This window comes from Muntiacus reevesi, chromosome 12 (assembly GCF_963930625.1).
Source record: "Muntiacus reevesi chromosome 12, mMunRee1.1, whole genome shotgun sequence".
Taxonomy (NCBI): domain Eukaryota; kingdom Metazoa; phylum Chordata; class Mammalia; order Artiodactyla; family Cervidae; genus Muntiacus; species Muntiacus reevesi.
This window is the reverse complement of record NC_089260.1, coordinates 65,783,696-65,804,279: the sequence shown is the minus strand read 5'-3', so window position 1 is coordinate 65,804,279 and position 20,584 is coordinate 65,783,696. Positions and strand designations below refer to the sequence as shown.

General features: G+C 46.1%; 1 long non-coding RNA gene across 16 annotated transcripts in view; it reads right to left on the bottom strand.

The window, feature by feature from the left end:
• Positions 1-20,584, bottom strand: part of LOC136144681 (uncharacterized) — a 421,108-nt gene that overhangs the window by 197,034 nt on the left and 203,490 nt on the right. Inside the window, exon 5 of one of the 16 annotated variants that reach the window (XR_010658614.1) lies at positions 7,272-7,871. The exons of the other annotated variants lie outside the window; for them this stretch is intronic. This is a non-coding gene — a long non-coding RNA (uncharacterized lncRNA). Of the gene's footprint in view, positions 1-7,271; positions 7,872-20,584 lie in introns of those variants that run through there. 16 annotated transcript variants of the gene reach the window in all.

Here is a 20,584-nt window from a genome sequence, read left to right as displayed (position 1 = left end):
TCTGGCTTACCCTTTTAAAAGAATCCCCATGGCTGTTGAGAGAAAAGGTGGGGTATGTAGGGTAGAAACAGAAAGGCTAGGTAGGACACAGGCTTCTGCAGGGATCCAGGCAGAAGGTAGTGGTGGCTTGGTCTGGACTGTCATTGGTAGAAAGTAGAGGCCTGGGATGAGTATGGAGTCTGAAGATTCCACAGGATTTGATAACGGACACACCTCCCGATTGATTCTTAAGCCTCATGAACAAGCTAGGTTTCCAAAAGCGCTTAGTCATTGCCCAAATTCAAATCTGATCTCTGTGGAGGGTCGCTATGTGGGAAAGTGGGAAAGACCCAGGTGAAACCTGCCCCCTTCCATGCTGGCCAGGGGGCTCGTCCCTCCTGGCACAGAAGGGTCTGGACCTCTGGCATCACCCCTCCCTCTCCATCCTCATCCTCCCAACCACTGTCAAGAAAGATGCAAGGAGATGCAAAAGAATAAGCCACTGGCTGGAAAGACCCTTTCAAAAACAAGTTCAAAAATGTCTAGAGTCTCCTAAAAGGGCCGCCAGGGGAGACCCACACCCATTTGCATGGTCGAGTCTGGGTATTTTGGTCTTTCACTTCATGACACGACTTGGTAGTCACAGCCCCTCCTTCTTTACAAGTCAGTGTTCTCCCAGGAGCATTTTTTGTCAAAAAGAAACCACTACTGTTGCTGGTTTGAGACTGACTTTAGGGGCATTTTCATGCTCCATGAATTTCAGTGGCAATATTTGGTCAATGTTCTGCTTAAATACCGCAAGAGGCCTGATGGTCAGATCAAGACTTTGATAGTGGCTAATTTTTCTCTCAATTTTTCTTTCTTGACAAACATGTGTATAGCCACTTACTATGTGTCAGGCAATGTTCTAACCATTTTATAAAACATTTAGTCATTTAATGCTCCTAAACAATACAAGGCATGCACTGGTATTGTCCTTCATACAAAACTCAACACACTTTTAGTGAGGATTTTATCGACAAGGACAGCAGGCCACAGAGAAGCTGGGTGACTTGCCAGGCCATGCAGCTTGTTAGTGGCAGAGCTTAGATCAAAACCCAGAAACTCTGGCTCTACTACTTGGGTTTTTGAGCACCATATGAAACTCCCTCACCCTGTGCTCTGGTGGAAATCTGTATATCCATTAGAAGAGCTTTCATATGCAGATAAAAGACAACACTGCTTAGAGTGACCTGTGTGTGTATGTGTGTGCGTGCTTCGTTACTCAATTGGGTCTAACTCTTTGTGACCCCTAGACTGTAGCTTGCTGGGCTCCTTTGTTCATGTGATTCTCCAGGCAAGAGTACCGGAATGGGTAGCCATTCCTTTCTCCAGGGGATCATCTTGACCCAGGGATCAAACCCGGGTGTCCTGCATTGCAGGAGGATTCTTCACTGTCTGAGCTACCAGGGAAGCCCTTAGAGTGGCATAAACCAGTAAGAACTGTTTTAATAAGTCTGAATGTAGTCTTCTGTCTCAGGCTGGTGGAACGACTCAACAAGGCAATAAAAGATCCAGACTCTTTCTTTCTTTCCTGCTCCTCCGTCTCTGTCTGTTGGCTTGTCACCTCATGGTTGCAATATGGCTGCTGCACCTCCAGGTATTGCATCCAAGATCCATGCAGAAAAAAAGATAAGAATGACCCCTCTCAGTGTGTGTGTGTGTGTGTGCGCTTCGTCTCCCTAGCATGCTTCCCCTAACAAAACTAGATAACATACCTGCCATTACCATTTTTATCTGGTTTAAACCAATCTTGATTCATCTCATGAGGCTAGGATTGGGGCTTTTCTTCCTTGAGATCCGGGGCCTCCTTCTGAGGAGACCTGAGCCTATAAAGTTTCTGTGCAGTGCAGAGGCAATGGTTACTGAGGAGAAAGCAGAAAGAATTTGCCACAGGTAATTATTATTATCCCCATTTTATAGATGGAGATTCATTGCAATTAGAAACCACAAGGTCAAGGTCACATGGCTGGCAAAATGTTTAGCCTGAGAATATTAATCCAGGTCCATCTGACTCCTCATCTCATGTTCTTCTTGTGCGGTAGTAGATTGTTGAGTGTACTCAAGACTGGTTGGTCATTTGGCTTTCCACTAAGAGTTGTGGAGCCTTGAGCAAGCTATTCAACTTCCTTGAGGCTCAAACTTCTTACCTCTAAATTGTTGTTCATTAGGGAACTCCCCAGTGACTCAGCAGAAAGAATCCACCTGCAATACAGGAGCTGCAGGAGATGTGGGTTTGATCCTTGGATCGGGAAGATCCCCTGGAGGAGGGCATGGCAACCCACTGTAGTGTTTTATTAATCACATTTCAATAGTTCAGTTCAGTTCAGTCTCTAAGTCATATCCGACTCTTTGCAACCCCAAGGACTATAGCCTTTCAGTAAATTGTCACTAATTTAATTGTGCCTAATCAGAGAGTAGCTGTGATGTTGAAATGAAATAATACATGTAAAGAGCCTGACAACACTTAAGCAACCAATAATTTTGGACTTTTTTTTATTGTTGTCACTATTATTGCTGCTGTTGTTACCTTTGCTTGCTATGAGACTTTGTAGCCACAATGTACTCTATCCACTTGAACACACCACTTCCGGCTCTCAGGGAGACATGGTAGTGGGTGGGATTGCAAGTGAGGAGAGGGTGTTTGTTACAACAGTAAGGATGCATTCCTGAGTCCTGAAGCTTGATTTGGGTGAATTTAGTGATCCAGAGGGGCTTCCGAGGTGTTGCTAGTGGTAAAGAACCTGCCTGCCAATGCAGGAGACATTAGAGATGTGTGCTCCATCCCTAAGTCAAGAAGATCCCCTGGAGGAGGGCATGGCAACCCACTCCAGTATTCTTGTCTGGAGAATCCCACGGACAGAGGAGCCTGGTGGGCAGTTAGACATGACTGAAGTGACTTAGCATGCACAGTGATCGAGAGTCTGGTCACTCAAAATGTTGGTCCAAAAATTGACAAAGTGTGAGTTATCTCCTAGCACTGCTTCTGCCGTGAGTAAAATGATGTTTGGCCAGAAGCACTTTGCTTTCCTTTTTTGGATCTCTATGTTTTTATTTGTGCAGTGAGGTGGTATTTCAGTGTGTAATGAACATGAATCAAACACCTATTGCATGCACTATGCCATGGAGGCCTTGGAGGTGACACCAGAGGCAGATTTTGCTCTCAGGAAGCTAAGAGGTTTAAAGATCTTTTCAGCAATAAATCCTGAAAACATTAATCAGAAGGTGAAATTAATAACTTCCAACCCAGAGGTTATTTTGACGATTAACCATGTAAGTGGTATTATAACTAAAATTGCTTAATAAATGTTCAAAATATAAAGCTTTGATAATTGCTTACAAAGCAAAAGTAGTCTTACCATGTGATCCAGCAATCTGGCTTCATGAGATTTACCCAAATGGGTTAAAATTTTATGTCCACTCAAAAACTTGCACACAAATGTTTATAGCAGCTTTATTTAAAATTGCCAAACTTGGAAACAACAAAGACGTCCTTCAGTAGGTGAACTGATAATTAAACTACACTATAGCCAGACAATAGGAATTATTCAGTACTAAAAATAAATGAGCTATCAAGCCACAAAAAGACACAAAGGAGTCTTAAACACATATTGTTAAGTGAAAGAAGTCAAACAAAAGAGGCTGCATGCTGTATAATTCTAACTACGTGATGTTCTGGATAAAGCAAAACTATGAAGAAAGTAAAAGATCAGTGGTAGTCATGGGTTTGGGAGGATGGGGAGAGAGATTAAAAGGTGAAGTACAGAGCATTTTTAGAGCAGTGAAAATATTCTATGTGAAACTGTAATGGTGGATACATAAAATTATGCATTTGTCAAAAACCCAGAACTATGCAATACAAAGAGTGAACCCTATATGTAAACTACAGTCTTTAGTCCATCATAATACATCAATATTGGTATGTAAATTACAACAAATGTGCCACACTAATACAAAATGTTAAAAATATGCAGAATTGCGGGGGACTAGCATCTGGTCCCATCACTTCATGGGAAATAGATGGGGAAACAGTGGAAGCAGTGTCAGACTTTATTTTGGGGGGCTCCAAAATCACTGCAGATGGTGACTATAGCCATGAAATTAAAAGACACTTACTCCTTGGAAGGAAAGTTATGACCAACCTAGACAGCATATTAAAAAGCAGAGACATTACTTTACCAACAAAGGTCCGTCTAGTCAAGGCTATGGTTTTTCCAGTGGTCATGTATGGATGTGAGAGTTGGGACTATGAAGAAAGCTGAGCACTGAAAAATTGATGCTTTTGAACTGTGGTGTTGGAGAAGACTCTTGAGAGTCCCTTGGACTGCAAGGAGATCCAACCTGTCCATCCTAAAGGAGACCAGTCCTCGGTGTTCATTGGAAGGACTGATGTTGAAGCTGAAACTCCAATAATTTGGCCACCTGATGCGAACAGTTGACTCATTAGAAAAGACCCTGATGCTGGGAGCGATTGGGGGCAGGAGGAGAAGGGGACGACAAAGGATGAGATGACTGGATGGCATCACCGACTTGATGGACATGAGTTTGAGTAAACTCTGGGAGTTGGTGATGGACAGGGGGACCTGGCATGCTGCGATTCATGGCGTCGCAAAGAGTCAGACATGACTGAGCGACTGAACTGAACTGAATTGAGTAAATGGGAGCTCTCTGTAGCTTCTTGTAAACCTAAAATTTCTCTAACAGTCTATTTTTTAAAATATAGATATAGATAGATTTTGACAACATTTGTATCTTTTAATTCAGCGATTTTACTTCTGAGAATCTCTTGAAATGTAGGGCATAGCAGAAGGAAAATTTCATTCACAGAAAGGAAAATGGAAGCAATATATAGTTACCAATAACCACGTGGACAAAAGCAAATTAGAAAGCTGTAGCAGAAAAGATTGTGAAATAACATGAACAATGCTTGCAGAAAAAGGCAAATGGAAACAACAACAACAACAACAACAAATGGAATGCTCCTAAAGATAACCACTATGGAAAAACTTAGCATAAAACACCATTGACGGCTTATAGTACATTGATAATGATAATTGCTACTGTGCTACCAAAGATCATGATGGTACAGTTAGCTTTTTTAGTCTTTGCCCAATTTCTTATGAGATTTTGATATTATTTTCTTTAAAAAAAAAAAAAAGTCTATGAATCTTCTAACTAGGAAAAGATAAAACAGAAACAGGTGGCAATGCCAGTCACCTAATAACAATAGCACCATCTCCACCTTCCTGCCATTTCCTAGGAGCTTACTGCCTCCGCAAGCCACTGTTCTTGGTACTCTGATACGCTGTAACTCATCTGGATAACTCACTGAAAGTCACAGAGCTGCATGGGCAAGTTGCGTACATGGAACCAAATCAATTACCATCTGAAGCTCAGGCTTAGTCAAAAGATACTATTGAGAACAAGAATCAGTAGTTACCCTAGGCATACAAAGATAGATGAGAAACAGAAATTCAGAGACCAAGAGAGGTGGTGAAGAATTTACTCACTCACCCAACTCAGCAAGCCTGTATTTACTGGGGATGTACTTATGAATAAAATGAAACCTCTGACTTTCAGAATTCCTAATCTAGTCTCCCCAGAATCCTATATTCTGGTGTGTAGAAAGACAGGTTATCTGAGCAGAAAAGGTTGGACTAGGAGGCATAAACTGGAACTCTTCTAGCAGCCCTGGGCATGTGGTCACCTTGAGTTTCCCCCACCGTCCAATGCATTGTAGATCCTGGAAGGCAGGAAGAAACTCCACAAACCACAAGATGATAACTGCCCCCCACAACACCCCCATGCGACTTCACTGAAGCTGAATTTGGTTTCTGGTTCTGCTTCCCACCCTGGCCCCACACAACATCAAGCATTTCAGATCGAGGATATGTGAATCATATGTCAGACTGACTCATGTCCTCAAGTTTCCAGGTTGGGAACTTACAACACTATCGATAGGTTAAAGGAGGGTCAAATTAAGGAGAGACACTATAACTTGCTCTGCATTTCTCTGCAACGATGTAAAATAGATTCACTCCTATTTCATCCAAACAGAGTGGCAGGGCATGGAGGCAGTTCGGGAGAACGGCATGGTGGGCAGCTGTTGAAAAATTTGCAGTGTGCTATGGTAAATGGAAATGATCCATTATTCTTTTTTTTTTTTAACTGATTTAAGATATGTACCATGTTAATGATGTTCTTTCCGTTCATTGTGCTTTTCCTTTTATTTTGGTTCATGTGGAAAATGTTTATGGGAGGCTTTTGGAAGCTCGGTGACAAATTCAGAGCCTATAAAGTCCATGCTCTTCCGTTTAAGAAAGGGAAAAGGGAAGGAAGGTAACGAGGGTTGAGCACCTGAGTGAAGTCTTCTCAGAGAAAACCCAGCAGGGCAGGAAGCAGAGGTGTAAAGGTGAAGTCGCCGACCCAGGGGCTCTCAGAAGAGCATCAAACTGGCCTCTCTCGCACAGAGACCTGCTCAACCAGGGAGTGCTTAGCCCAAGGGGTGTTCATAAACAGAAGCTCACAGAAGGGGTGCAAAAGCATTCTGGGAACAGGAAAACCAACCCTCCCGAGACCTTGTGGGCTCAGCTCCCATTCAGCTTTCACACCCATTCACCTGACCTTTCACCTGCAGAAGCCCTGTTCTCTCCAGACCGACGTGTAATGCCAACACAAGAGGCCAGACCTCTGGCCCCACGTGAGAAACCTTACTGAGACCCCCAGGGAAGTATGCCCGAGGGTGATTCAGCCCCTGTGACCACTGTGGCATCTCCAAGTAAGGTAACACGCACTATCAAGCTAGCCTTGGGTTTCAGGGGGAAACTCTACCAATGAATCATGGCAGCTCAGAACCTTCTGGGGGCCCCCCTGGGAACCCACTGAAAGATGGTGCGTCACCAGGGGCCAGGGCAGTTGCACGATTCTCATGTGAAGTGAGCCCACTGCATGAGTTTTGGTGGTCTCTTAGGATGTCTCATCAGTTCGCGAGATGACCTATCTGCAGGTGATAGGGCTCAGAAATGTCAGGTCAAACATTCTCAAGTCGGTGTGGTTTTCAACTTTTTGTCAAGTGGATACCTGGCTAACTTGGACTCATACTATCAACAGATGGAAACTCAGAGAAGGTGAGGGACTTGTCCAAGGACACACAGCTGTAACTTAGACAAACCTGGAGGTGGAACTCTGGGATCCATAGTCCCCTTGCCCAACACCACCCTGGCTTGTTTAGAATGAAAAGACCATACAAAGCAAAGGAAACAAACACATACACTTTAATTGGATAATAAAGTAACAAGAAAGAAGAGTAAGACCCAAAGGTGATACATTCTTGGACAATCACAGACTGTTTGTGACCTTTAAGGGCTCTGGAACAGATCTCTATTTTAAAATTTTATACTATCTTTAAATTAAAATATAATAAAAACTAGTTAATTAAAATGAGCATTTAAATATAGTTTTAAATATCCCCTTTCCCACTCTGACACAAAATAGCATGCAAGCTAATATATTCTTTATGTCCATCTGGTGGCACTATCTAAACCCTGTTATTCAGACTCTAAGAGCTGAAAGACACTCACTGAGCCCACTATACAGATGAGAAAAGTAAGGTACAGTGAGAGGAAATGACCTGCCCAAGGGAACTCAAGCAGCTCAGGGCAGAGGCGACACTGGCTCTAACATCACCTCCTATCCAGTCCTGTGGAATTCTGAGGGCCAAATGCACTTCCCGAGCTTCTATGGACACAGGTGTTCAGTTTCCTCTGGCAATCCTTAGCATCTCACGTGATTCTGTCCATAGGTCTGGCATAATCTCAGAGGCAGGTGGCTGATTCTCTTGAAATGTGTTGTAGCTACCAAGAGACAGGAGTGAACATGGTTAGTCTGTCAATGTGTATGGGAGAAGGGACCCTGAACAGCAATGAGCATGAAAGCAGATAATGAGCGTATTCTCTTGGTCCAAATAAAAGGTATTATATCCACACAAATGTAATAAAACTATGGAGCAAGTGCCAAGAATAAGGTAGTTGACATGGACAGTACTCCTTGATATATGGCTGAGTAGGAGAAAACAAGCTGAAAAAAAAAATCTGTTTATCAAAAACAGTACTCGTGTGTGTGTGTGCGTGCCTGTGTGTGCATGCATGTGTAAATGCACTGGAAAGCTCTGCAAGGATGTGTTCCAAACTGATAACCTAAGCAGAGAGGAGGCAGAAACAAGAATTAGGGCTGTGATCAAGAAAAAACATTAGCCTTATCTGGACAGCCTTTTTGTCCCAAGCTAAAAAACATTCAGTTACTATTTATGTAATAAGTGATTGATTTGAAAAAAAAAAAAAAGAGAGAGAGAGAGAGAAATGGAAATGGAATAGTATTCATTCATCTACCATCTGTTCGGGCTTCCCCAGTGGCTCAGCAGTAAAGAATCTGCCTGCCAATGTAGAAGCTGCAGGAGACCTGGGTTCCATTCCTGGGTCAGGAAGATACCCCTGGAGGAGGGCATGGCAACCCACTCCAGTATTCTTGCCTGGAGAATCCCATGGACAGAGGAGCCTGGCGGGCTATAGTCCATAGGGTCAAAAAGAGTCGGACATGACTGAAGCGAATCAGCACATCATCTGTTCACTCAATTCTCTGAACGGCAACTCTGTGCCAGGAACAGAACAAAATGAAAAACACAGCCCCTGCCCACAAGGCGCTTCCACTGTAACGGGTGAAGGGGGAGGTCTGCCTGCTTGCTGTACATATTCAGGGATGCTCTATGTGCTCTGGTGAAAGAAAGAAACAGAGCAGAGTGGGGAAATAAAGTGATTTCCATGTTTCAAGGCAGATCCAGCAGCTGAAGCAAAGTACTCAAGTAAATTTTGCCAAGATCCGCCATCTTAGAGCTAAACAATCAGGACAACACGTTGCAAATGGACAAAGTTTTGGTAACGGTAAAGGAATCTCAGCTGTCTTTTTCACTTTTTGGCCACACCCCATGGGATGCGGGATCTGAGTGCCTAACCAGAGCACCTTCATCCTCTGCACTGGAAGGCAGAGTCTTAATCACTGGGTCACTGGGGAAGTCCCTCAACTGAATTCACAAAGGAATATGACAGCACCAAGGACAGTTTGCAGTTACCCCCAAATTTAACCTTCACAGAGGAAGATGGCTCAGAAGCCTTTTAAAGGCACTGAGTCTTTGGCTGTCTTTATCAGTGCATATGGTCTTCTCTGCTCGACTAAAGCATCGCTTCGCTCTCCCATTCGCCAGAATTGCTGTTTTGATTTGAACCTCCAAAAATAACTCATGAGAAGCCTGCTGTGTGAGAGGAAGATGGTTGCACATAGCTCCAGGGAGGAAAGGAGAAAGCGTTTGATCTGAATCACCTAAGAGCTGAAATGGAGTGCAAACATCTCCTGTAGCAACTGCTATATAATTAGCCATCCTTATGGAATCCTTTCAAAACCAAGGCAGTTCAACAAGGAAGTTTAATTGGAAAGAAACTTTCCAGACCAACTATCCTGTCAAAACCACATTAAATGAGGATAGTTCAGCAGTGACATGGGCTTCCCAAGTGGTTTAGATGATAAAGAATACATCTGCCAATGCAGGAGACAGGGGTTCAGTCCCTGGGTCGGGAAGATCCCCTGGAGAAGGAAATGGCAACCCACTCCAGTGTTCTTGCCTGGAGAATCCCATGGACTGAGCTTGGTGGGCTACAGTCCGTGGGGTCACAAAGAGTCAGACATGACTGAGCAACTAAGCACGCATGCACAGCAATGACCGTGTGACCACTAAAGGCTATTAGGTGCCTTGGAAGAGAGGATGAAAGGGAAGGTGTGTTCTCCTGTGTGAGTTAAATGTAATATTCTAGATTCCTTTTTCCAGTTTCATATGTCTTCTAGTCACCAGGCAAAAGGATTCATTTCTCTCTGGGTCAGTGTTGCTGTGGGGACCACCCACCATGTGAAGTGTCTCCTAGTCTCCTGGAAAGAAGAAGCCAGAATCAAAATCTCAGAGATAAAGAAGGGGAGAGAAAAGAAACTGACAGTCACCATCCAAACCTGTTCATTAAGTACAGACTGTCCCATTCTAGGAGGACCACATTCATATCTATGGGTTCATGGGGGACTGCAGTGACTGGGAACGACCTTCACCCTCGAACTTTTGTCTTTGTCACTTACTAGCTGTGTGACCTCTGCCAAGTTGTTTAACATCTCTGAGAAGCAGTTTTCTCATCTAAAAACTAAAAAATAAAAAAAAGGATTATGCTCGTGCACCTCACTGGATGGTGAGGAAGTCAGACTGCTGTCAACGTACATTAAACTGCTGATGGGTGATGGAGCCGGAATCTGTGCGTAGGTGACCTAGCGCTCCATAGACGGGGAGTGTGCAGTGTGGAGAAAGGTGGGACGGAGCATCCGGTGTTTCCTTGCTACTTAGAATGGGTCAGCCGTGGTCCAGCAGCATCACCACTACCTGGGAGCTCATCACTGGTGCAGAATATCAGCTCCACTTGGCGTAAGTGACATAGCACCTGCGTTTCACAAGGAATCCTGGAAGTTTATGCATGGCTCACATTCGGGAAACAATGCCCTCAGCCACCTCGCAGGTGTGTGATTCTGCACTCGGTGACCGAGTCAAGGCAAAGTGCGCTTTCATGGGGAGGGGTGGGTTCCCTAGAGGATCACTTGTGGTGGGAACCATTTCTGGATCCTGTCCTGGATTGCCATCCATTCTTCCTGCTTCCTGTCTGCAGGGGGGAAATCGGGGCAGACCCCAGGCCCTCCTGAAACCAAGGCATTCTCCATCAGCCTGTCTGGGCCACTCCGGGGTCCAGAGCCGTGTCATCACACACACCTGGAAATAGACCTTGAGCGTGGGAAGGAAGATGAAAACAGTTGGTAATAAGTAAATGGGAGTGGAGGCCTTAAGAGGGCGGAATGAACCACAGATCATGGGGCCTCTGTTATAAGACACAGCCACATCCAGTCAAGAAGGAAGCCCTATACACGCTCAGATCGTGCTTATATGTGCACAGACCATCTCCAGAATGACAGGCGAGAATCTTCTGAGAGTGATTGCCTCCCAGGAGGAAGACTTGTTATCTGGAGAAGTGGAACCTGCAGTGGACACTTTACTTTCACTGCATGTCTTTCTAGACCATCTGAATTTTCACTGGTGTGAATGTATTCCAAGGAAGGGATGGAGAGAGGGAGGGAAGGGAAGAGAGAAGGAAAAAAAGGAAAGGGAGGAGGGACATTCAATTTAAAAAAAAAAAAGATAACTGAGTCACTTGTTATGCAGGGTTAACTTCAAAAGTCCTCCCAGGAAAATTCAGGCCACTAAGCCTTTTTTTTTTTGGTTAAAGTCACATCACTTAGCCTGTGATCCTTCATTTAGGCTGAGCCCTTGGTCCCAGCATACCGTGTGTCTGAAAATGCTCAGAAATCTGGAGAAATTCAATCAGGGAACGTCCCATGTGGCAGAGCACTACCTTGTTTATTTATCCCCAGGCTCACAGATACTAGAGACACCCTCCTCTCTAAAGATGCCAGAGGGTCCTGACTCTAGCCCACTTAGCTCAGTGAGGCAAGGTAAGATCTCTCCCAGAAGATGCATAAGTCCTGGTTTCCAGAGATTTCCAGGGACTCAAGTGGAGTCAGGGGATGCAGTGCTTATACTTTGTATGAATGTGTAAGTGTGAACTGAGATAAAAAACAAAATGTAAGGTAGCATGGAAAATCCTAGTTGCAGAATAAGCAGTACTGGCCATGCTCAACTTATAAGGTGCTTCCTAAGTCCTTACTGGGAGGAACAACTGAAACCTGAAGCTAAAGATGAGGACTGAGGCCCCAGTGAGGTCAGTGGCAAGATCGGGAATTAAATGCTGTACCTTTGCCGTCCCCGGGCACACGCTTTCTTTCACGTCCCAGGGTCCCAGCCACCTTCAGAAAAGATCCACACATCTCCTGGTGCTGAACACGTGACACTATGTCTTTATGGTTGGTGGCTGGAAATTATTTCTTCATAAAAAGTATTACTGAGTCTTCAACAGAGCATTTATTCTACTGAAAAGGACAGCAAGGATGGTGTTGTTCCCTTGAGGCACGTGGCTACTACTGATGATGTCTAGCTGATTGGGTGAGAGGCCGGCTCTCGCATCACAAACTCTTGGGTTGCGTCCCTGTTACTTGCAGCTGTCGACTTTTGGTAAGTGGATCTCTTGAGCCTCTGGTTTCTTCATTTTTTAAAAATGGCAACAACAACAACTAGTATTTATCAAGTGTGAACTATGTGTATACTCTGAGCCAGCGTTATTCTAAGCACTTTACCAACTCACTGAGCACTCGTAACATACCATTATGGTTCTTGGCGTACACAGGAGAAAGCTGAGGCCCAGAAAGGTTAAGTAATCTCCCCAAGTTCACACAGCTATTAAACGTCAGTCCTGGGATTCCATGGGCGGTCTGACGGGAGCCTGTGCTTCAACCATCACACACAAATGCTCTCACGAGGCTGTCAGAGGCGGTGTTATGAGATCATAAAAAATAACACGCTTACTGGGCTGCCTGGCACAGAGTAAGGGCTGAGTAGGTTACAGAAGTTAATGATTACAAGTTAATTTCTTTGGTTAGGCAAAAACACAGGATTACTATGGCAGGCACGTGGTTGATGGCGGCGGGGGACAGGGGGCGGGGGGCGGGGCGCTGCTGCCCGCTGTGGTGCTATTCCCACCTGTCCCCAGCTGGCATTCTGCCTGGGAGTCTCGGCACAGGCAGGAACAGGGGCACTGTGCCCTTGAATCTCTGCACTGACCTCTCCCGTGGGGAGCTCACGTGGAGATCTACGTAGGGGCAGCCTGGGTCGGGGGCGGGGAGGAACAGGTCTGAAGTTCACCTGGTGGGAAGAACCATCAGATTCCAGAACCAACAGTTCTAACCTCAAGGCAACAGACATGTGCTTCTGAGGTTCTCCACAAATGGTTCATCACACAGATTTGGGGGGATGGGGCGGGAAGATCCCTCATACGGAAGAGGCAGAGTGATCTCAAAAAACTGCTACAGTTAGAGCCCTGGCGTGGCAGCCTCTATGGGCAGCGGGGTGACTGTCCCCTGCTCTCTCCATCCTCGGGCGGACACGCTCCGTTCTGTTCGGGTCCTGGGCAGGCAGCAACACCCACAGAAGGGGCCATCCTCTTATCTCTGTCAGAGGCTGGCTTCGGAGGACAAAGTGGCCCCAGCTGGCCAATAAGACACAAGGGGAAGTAGACTGGGGATTTCTGGGGAATTTTTTTTCCCTAACAGAAAACAGATAGTTGCTCCAAGAAGATCCCCCTCTTCCTGCCTGCCATGGTTCCTGCCCTGGATGCTGTCATGACCAGGTGCTGACTGCAGCAGAAAAGGGCGGCTCAGAGAAGCGAGCCCACTGCCCTCATGGGCCCGAGCTATCAGATGCCTCCTTGTTGACACACCTGACCACACCAGGTGCTGGGGACAGGCGGGAGCGGGACTGGGGGCGGTGGGGGGAGACGTGGGGAAACAGAAACCTCTGCGCACCGGCGGTGGGAGCACAAACAGGTAGTCATTCTGGAAAACAATCTGGCGGTACTTATGAAATGAAGCTTGAGTGGCACAGTGACTCACCCCCAGCCCTCCCAGCCCTGGATCCGTATCAGAGAGATTCTCCCACAGGCCACGCGGGGACAGAACTTGGCCGGGCCTCTCCCTGAAGTGTGTCAGCAGGGATGAAGAAAGAAAACAAGACACGGCCTGCAGTCAGGGGAGCTGGACACTGCCCCTCACACGAGCTCAGCACGCGCAGGCCAGCAGGATGGAGCTAAAAAAAGAAGACGGCTCTGAGTAAAAAGGAAAACAGAGGGAGATCTCTAACAGAATCCTGTTTCTCAAAATGAGAAACAGATACCTATCAGAACAGAACAGGAGGCACCACATGGGGCCCGTGGCAAACACACTGCGGGGAGTGGGAGTCTGAGAATCTCCTAGTGAAGAGCTGCTCTCTTCCATAACTTCCCCAATCCCAGGAAAGACACGATGCTGTGACTGTCACATCTCAGACTGACGTTGCTGTCCTTAAAGTGGTCCCCTCTTCTCCACGGTGATCCCTCAGACCTCTGGGAAAGATCTGGTGGCCCAGAAATACCATGTGGTCCTCCCCCCAGCACCATTTTGTTTCCAGTTTTGCCCCTAAGTGCGTCTGGCTGTAAAAAAAATCCCGTCCTGCACATCACTGCCTTCTCTCCTCCTGGAACATGTCTTTGAAATACATTCCCCAAATTGGGACACAAGGTTGGAGTGATGCTTTGATAACTCCTGGCAACTGGTTTTCCCCAAAGAATAATATAAGCTGCTGCAAGCCACGGAAGCACATGCCAGGCTCCCCCAAAATTCTTAGAATAAATTTCAAATCCTGTTAGTCTAACTCTTGGTGACTTACTTTTGAAATGTGGTGTTGGAGAAAACTCTTGAGAGTCCCTTGGACTGCAAGGAGATCCAACCAGCCAATCCTAAAGGAAATCACTCCTGAATGTTCATTGGAAGGACTGATGCTGAAGCTGAAACTCTAATACTTTGGCCACCTGATGTGAAGAACTGACCCATTTGAAAAGACACTGATGCTCGGAAAGATTGAAAGCGGGAGGAGAAGGGGATGACAGAAGATGAGATGGTTGGATGGCATCACCGACTCAATGGACATGGGTTTGAGTAAGCTCCAGGAGTTGGTGATGGACAGGGAGGCCTGGTATTCTGCAGTCCATGGGGTCACAAAGAGTCGGACACGACTGAGCAACTGAACTAACTGACTGCCTGGTGACTTACAGGTGGTGGGTCACCACGGTCACACTGTTCTGGTGAGCCTTACTTTCCCTCCCAGCTTCACTGATGCTCTGTATTTCCTTTTATGAGATCTGTCTGCCTTAGAAGATCTGTCTCCACATAAAGGGACCACCCTCACTCGGGTGGGCTGAGGGTATGGTGTGAAAGTTGGGGCGAAGGAGCGGCAGCCTGAGGTCACCCAGGAAAGAAGGAAAAACAGAGGAATACAAATGGAAACGTTTGCATGAAAAACTGCACTTTAAAGAGTACTACATCCGGGATTTCCACGGTGGTCCAATGGCTGACACTTCACCCTCCGAGGCAGTGGAGGGGGTGTGCGTTTGATCCCTGGTCGGGGAGTTAAGATCCCACATGCATCCTGGCTAAAAAAACCCAAAAAATTAAAAAAATAAAAAAAAGCAATACTATGGCAAATTCAATAAAGATTTTTAAAATGGTCCACATTTTAAAAAACCTTAAAAAATAAAAGTCCTACATCACTGAGAATGTGCCTCCGTCATAAAATGTCTGCACACACTGGAGGGATGGAGGGAACTTGCAGGAGTAACCGTAAGAGCTGGAGTGCTGTGGATTCTGGCTCTGGGGTTCTGGGCATTCTTTAGAATTTTTTAGCCTCCCTGGTTCCTGCTCACCCCTGACTCCATCTCCCCAGCCAGCACGAAGGCTTCTCTGCAGACTGGGAAGTCCATGGAGCGCTCCTCTGCCCTCGGATCAGGCTAATTCCCACACTTCCTTCCTGGCCCAGCTTCATCATCAGTTCCCCTGGGAAGAATCCCCCTGCCTCTGAGAGCTGATTCGATGCCTGTTCCCACCCTGCCCAGACATCCTGTGCTTACTGGTCCCAGAGTCTCTAACAGCAATGGCTTGAGCTGGACTGCTTTGACAATGACCTTTCAGTTAAAAGCTTAGCATTTCAGGGAGTGGACAGAAACACATGGACTGTGCCAGCCACAGCAGGAGAGTCTGGTCTGGGAGAGGCGAGAGCGAGGACACAGGGAGAGGTCCTTAGATGGTCTTGCTCTGGCTTCCCCCCTTCTACTCTCGACCCCTGCACCACCAATCCAACCAAATCTTCAAGCACTTATTTCTCAGGTGCTTGTTATTGCCAAGACACTGGATGAGGAACTGCAACACCAAGGCCATTCTTTGAGTGTTGAACGTAGGTAGGGAGTCAAAGCTCTGACATGAGGAATGTCAGATAACCATGGAGGAAGGGCGTGAGAGATAACAAGACGAGACAGTGGAAGATGGATGATGTGTGGGTACTGTATGGCCTGGGTGCAAGAAGGCAGGTCCCTGTGGGCTGCAAAGGGAAGTCCTCTGGGAACCTGGATGGGAAGGAGGGTCATAGGGCAGGGAGTGGGGGAGGGGCTGGATGGGGGAGGGGCGCTGCATATTAGGGGCCGGTGAGGAGCCCATGGGGGCTGGAACAGAAAGAAAAGGTCAGGGAGTCCTGGGAGGGTGTGTTGGGGCCAGAATTTTTGCGGATCTTGAAAGCCAGGCAGAGGAATCAGTGCTGGGAAGGAGCGGGTGAGGACCACGTATCGCCGTGTAGCTGATGAGAAAAGTTTCTGGGAAGACGGGTCTGGGGTAGCCCTCAGGGAGGACAAGGGAAAGAACCCAGTTATTTAGAGTAACTCCCGCAGAAGTCACAGCAGGGACTGAGACACAGGGGACCCGACCTTCCCTTCCCATCTGCCAGCACAGCTGCTGTCACCACCCGTCACAGCACACTGTCGCCGTGACCCCAGGTGGGACCGCAGAATTTTCTGCCAATTGAGGCTCCTGGCAGCCCCCTGCTGATCCATCCAGGGCGACAGGAGCTGTGAGGCAGAGATCTGACCTGTCACCCCCTTCTCATTAGCTTCTTTTATTAGTTTCCTAAAAGAAAATGTCTTGCTGAAATATTTGGCGTGTATACGGATCCATCACCTTGCTAACTGCCTGTCTCTCCAACTAGGATCGAAGCTCCACATCCGCCTTGTTCAGAGTGCTGGGCACCGAGCAGGGTGCTCAGCAGGTTATCTGGGGGAATGAATGGATGAAGGAATAAACGGAAGCCCCCTGAGGGCTGGGTCAGGTTTATACAGCTGCCCCCGCTGCATAGGATACCCAGCACAGAGTCACTTGTGGGGTTTCAGGGAAGTCTGCAGCTCTTCCTCATGCCTCAGCTTCAGGGAGTGATAAAGCCCTTCTTCCTCTGTGGGGATTATGCTGAAGACTGGCCTTGCCATGTACAATGTCTATTGTTAGCAGTTACAGCCTTGAGACCCTCACTCCCTTCCTCCCCTCCCTCAGGGCTTGGGACGGAGCATCAGACTGGTCTGAGGACAAGAATGAAGGGAAGAGAGGCCACAGTGAGAGAGACAGGAGGGAGAGACCCCTGGGAGATGTCACAAGTTCATGCACACTTGTGCACACGCACGTGAGTTGTGAAGGCTGGCTCTGGTTTGGATAATTCAAGAAACTTGCTATGTGACCATGGCTGAGTCATTCTTCCTCTAGGCTTCAGTCTCCCTGGTGATAAAACCTGACCAGTGAACACAAACATTTCTAAGGGTCCTTCAAGAAAGAAAATGCTAGGAATAAGAAATCACCTAGGGTTACACTTCAGAGAGCGAGGTCAATGGGACTGGAGCTTTTTCATGGCTTTTGAGGGCCTAGCATACAGTATGCCAAATATATTAAACCTACCCAGATCTCCCTGAAAAAAAAATTCCTATGTAACTGCAAAAGCTGAGTAGAACTTGATAAGCTTCTATAAAGCTACATATAAACACATAATGTTATTTCCATTTTGCAGTTTTCATTTTCATATTTTGAGACTAGTCATTGTATCAACATATAAGTTTTCTAACTTGCTTGTGGGGCCCCAGATTACTGAGATGTCCCAGGCACTCTGCTGGTAGAGCTTTACTAGTCAAAAGGACCTATCTGAGGTGTTTGGTGAAAACGCCCGTTTCCGGGCATAACCTCCCTCTTCCCCCTACCAGCCACTGAACCAGAAAATAGGGTGGAGGAGCCTAGGAATCTGCATTTTTAGCGAGATTCTCAGGTGATCATTTGCAAACTAAAGTTTGAAAACCACTGCCATAAAAAGCAGCTGAGGAAAGAACCTAGGGTAGGCAATTCTGGAGGACAAAGCAGGGTTAAAAGGGGACCGAAGAAAGAGAGGTGAAACAGAGATGACAGCGTAGAGGGTCCTGCTTTGCATGTGTACACACTGCTTCTGCCCACGTGCGTCCTGCGTGTAAACACTCTGCAAGATCCTGACTCACCCGGTGCCGAGCCCCTCCCCAAGGGGGCTACTCACACTCACACGGCCTGGGTCTACATCCGCTTTCATGATTTGCGGGAAGAGAACATTTTCAACATATGGAGTGCAAGGCTTGAAGACCGAAACCACCGCTACCAGGGACTGGAACTGCAGAAAGATATATAAATAGTGCTGTCACCCAGATGTTTGCCACAATCGGTGCTGCCTGTGATTGGTGACAGATACTAGCTCCAGCAGCGAGCAGTCTTAGCTCATTCATGGAGAGGGAGGTTTTGTTTAATGTCAAGCCATGCGCACCGGTTTTTACATATGTGCTTGCATGTGTGCATGAACATGTTGTTGTTGTTTAGTTGCTAAGTCATGTCTGACTCTTTTGTGACCCCGTGGACTATGCAGCCCGCCAGGCTCCTCTGTCCATGGGATTTTCCAGGCAAGAATACTAGAATGGGTTGTCATGTCCTTCTCCAGGGTCAATCTCTCTGACCCAAGATCAAACCCGTGTATCCTGCACTGGCAGGTGGATTCTCTACCATTGAACCACCAGGGAAGCCCATCCATGAACATATACACACCCCAAATGTTATTTGCAGGTGTCTGCCAAGTTTCTGCAGCAATTAGAGATGTAGCCCAGATGTCAGAGGTCATCTGGATCATAATGCTGAATGGTAGTTTCCAAGGTATCAGGAAGATGCTAGGCTATCAAGGGTTGGCAAAGGAGTGAACAGATAGGAAGGACCAAGTACCATGATGGCATTTTCCCATGTATGTTTCACATCAATTGACCGGGGAGAGTATTATCAGTTCCATTCTCGTGATGAGCAAAACCAAGACACAGAAAAGATCTGTGACTTAGCCACCATCCTGTAAGACTGAACTCTGACCTGGCTAACCCCAGAATTCACGTTCAATGCTTTATGCAGTGCTGCCTTAAAATTCTTAAGTTGTAAACATGGCGGAGAGGGGAAAAGAGGATCTATTCCAGAGAGAGGAAACTGATCTCTCTAGTCAGTGAGAAAACTAAAAGTAGTAAAAGTAACAATTTAATTCACAAACAATACGTGGTCATTGGGAAAAATAATTAGCAGATAAGCAATAAAAAAAAAAAAGCACGTAATCACATCTCTCCCCCCAAATAATAGTGGTGTTTGTTTATATTTCTAGTTTTTTCTGTCCATCAAATATATATTTTTTTCTAGCCTACAAATAAAATGATACGATTTTTGCAATTTTATCAACAGTGTTATAATGCTGATTTTTTCCATGGGTAATTAGTGATGCCTATCCAATCCTAATCTTCTGTGCTTTTAAGTCAATCCATATTTCTTTGCAGATTCTAAGAGGGAGAGATAAAACCTTTCACTTCTCTGTTGTTTGCTTCCTGTTGTCTGTTCATCAGCCAGGAGTGCATTTAGGAAGGATTAAAGAGTATTCTGTCTAAATCCTTTGTTCTGCTGAATGATGCAGCCTTAGAAAACATACTAAAAAGAAACAAACAAAAACAACAACAAAACAAACCCAGCAGATTAGGTTGACTTCTTCCACCCTGTGGATGGAAATGGAGCATAGGTTTTTGCAACAACCAAGAAAATGATCCAAAAAACTAAAAGTATCTTAACGCCAAAGGGAAATTGCAACTGTATTACGCAGAAGAGCTTGAGTCCGGCTCTCTTGCTGCCCCCTTCACCTACTGCAGGGAACAGCCCTCCAAATGCCACTCCCCCACTCACTTCCTGCAGTCCCCTAGTTGGGAGAGTGAAAAATAACCTCCCATCACCCACCCAGGCCGATGTTAACGAGGCTCCCTATTGAGACATAGTTAATCACATCAATTAGGAGTCCTTTACACTTGGCCTTGCCTGCCAGGCACAGGCCCTCTGTCCAGGAGAAGGTAGGTAAGATAAGTCAGGTCATGAGATAATTTGTGTATTTTTTTCTTTTTCCCCCTCCACCTAGTTGGGTTCCCCCCCCAAAACCATTTTTAGGGTTTTTTTTTTTTTCCTTCAGTTTAGGGATAATTAACACTCAGTGAAATGTCCAGATCTAAAAGGAACAGTTTGATGAGTTCTGACAAATGCACATACCAAACATACTAAACCACCAAGACACAAAACATTTCCCTCACCCAGAAAACACCCTCGGCCCTGTTCCCGGAGGCAACGATGGCACTGATTTCTAGCACTACTGATTAACTCTGTGTGCTCCAAAAATTCATACGAAAGAAATCATACTATGTTTAAAGATGAGCATGAATGATGAGCAAGAACAGGCAGGTCTAGTGGGAAAGAAAAACAGTTGTATACAGGTGCTTCAGAAAACAATCTGGCAGTTCCTCAAAAGGTTACCTAGACACCATATGACCCAGCAACTCCCCTCATAGGTGTACAAACTCAAGAAAGATGAACACCTACATCCACACCAAACCTTGTACATCTGAGCAGCATTATT